General features: G+C 39.0%; 1 non-coding gene across 1 annotated transcript; it reads left to right on the top strand.

The window, feature by feature from the left end:
- The first annotated feature begins 1,201 nt into the window (after positions 1 to 1,201).
- On the top strand, positions 1,202 to 1,308 carry LOC141593629 (small nucleolar RNA R71). The gene has a single exon (XR_012521704.1). It is a non-coding gene; the product is annotated as a small nucleolar RNA R71 (small nucleolar RNA).
- The last annotated feature ends 268 nt before the right edge of the window (positions 1,309 to 1,576 follow it).

Raw genomic sequence — 1,576 nt, 5'->3', positions numbered from 1 at the left:
GATTTCTTATTCGTAAGGATGTCCTTCATGTACTTTGCATAGGCCTAACGTGATTAATCAATTCCGTGAAAGGAATCGAGACTTCTAAATTATTCACAATTTCCATAAATTTTCCAAGTTGGTCATCAAACTTAGGCTTAGCTTGACGACTCGGAAATGTAAGTCTAATCACAATGGGCTCCTTCTCTTTGGCCTTTTCTTCACTTTTCTTTGAAACTTCTTGATTGGTGGGTTCTTTTTCCCTAGAGTTTTGCACAACTCTTTCCTTGTCACTAGCTTCCACAACTTCATCCTCAACTTGCTTATTTGGTCCTTCATATCTCATACCACTCCTCAAGTGAATGGCACTAACTGTTTCATGTCTTGGGGGATTACTTTGAGGTGGTAATTGCCCTTTTGTCTTTGAGAGTTTGAAGATGCTAGTTGGGTCATTTGAGTTTCCAACATTTTTGTGTGGGCTAGGATGTTGTTGATGGTAATGTCTTTTGCTTGGCTATCTTTTTGCATTTGAGTGAAAAATTCTTGTTGATTCGTTTGCATTTGGAGGACCGCTTTTTGAACATCAAAACCTTGGTCATTTTAATGATTGTATGGAGTTTGATTTTGATAACCTTGGTTTTGGTTGTAAAAGGGTCTTTGATTTTGGTTTCTCATGGGAGGTGGGGTGTATGTTGGTTGAGGGTTTTGAACATTTTGGCTTTTGTATGAGAGATTTGGGTGGAATTTGGTGTTTTCATTGTAATAGTTGGAATAAGGGGTACCACTTTTGTTTCCTTGAAAAGCATTCACTTGCTCATTTTTTCCCCTACATTCACTTTGGTCATATCCCAAAGTTCCACAATTCTCACATATCCCACTTGGGATTGATGAAGATGCCACCATGGCATTAACATGATGCTTTGGTGATTTTGAGGCTTCTTCAAGCTTAGCCATAGCCTTCTCAAACTTCAAGTTGATGGTATCAATATGAGCACTAAGTTGAGCACCCAATTGAGTAATAGAGTCCACTTCATGCTTTCCTCTTCTAGTAGCCTTGTGAGGTCTACTATATTGTGAATTATGGACCGCCATTTCCTCAATCTTGTTCCAAGTTTGATTATCGTCAACTTCGGTGAACATACCATTTGATCCCATGTTGAGAATGTTTCTTGAGTCTTCATAAAGACCATTCAAAAATTGTTGTACCAAGAACCACTCGCTAAGTCCATGATGAGGACATGAGCGACAAATTCCTTTGAATCGCTCCCAAGCTTCATACAAAGATTCTTCGTCCCTTTGCTTAAAACCCGTAATTTGAGCTCTTAGCATGTTAGTGTTTTCCGGAGGGTAGAATTTTTTGTAGAAAGCTAGAGCCAACTTCTTCCAAGAGTCAATTCTAAGAGTAGCCTTATTAAGGCTTTTCAACCATTGTTTCGCGGTGCCAATTAGAGAAAAAGGAAATAAGACCCATCGAATTTGGTCTTGAGTCACTCCGGTTTGTGAAATCGCATTACAATAGTCACAAAAAGTTTGCATGTGGGAATGAGGGTTTTCACTAGGCATCCCCCCAAATTGGCTTCTTTCAACTAATTGGATA

The sequence above is a fragment of the Silene latifolia genome, chromosome 7 (assembly GCF_048544455.1).
Source record: "Silene latifolia isolate original U9 population chromosome 7, ASM4854445v1, whole genome shotgun sequence".
Taxonomy (NCBI): domain Eukaryota; kingdom Viridiplantae; phylum Streptophyta; class Magnoliopsida; order Caryophyllales; family Caryophyllaceae; genus Silene; species Silene latifolia.
The sequence above is the reverse complement of the archived record's forward strand: the minus strand, read 5'-3'. Positions and strand labels throughout refer to the sequence as shown.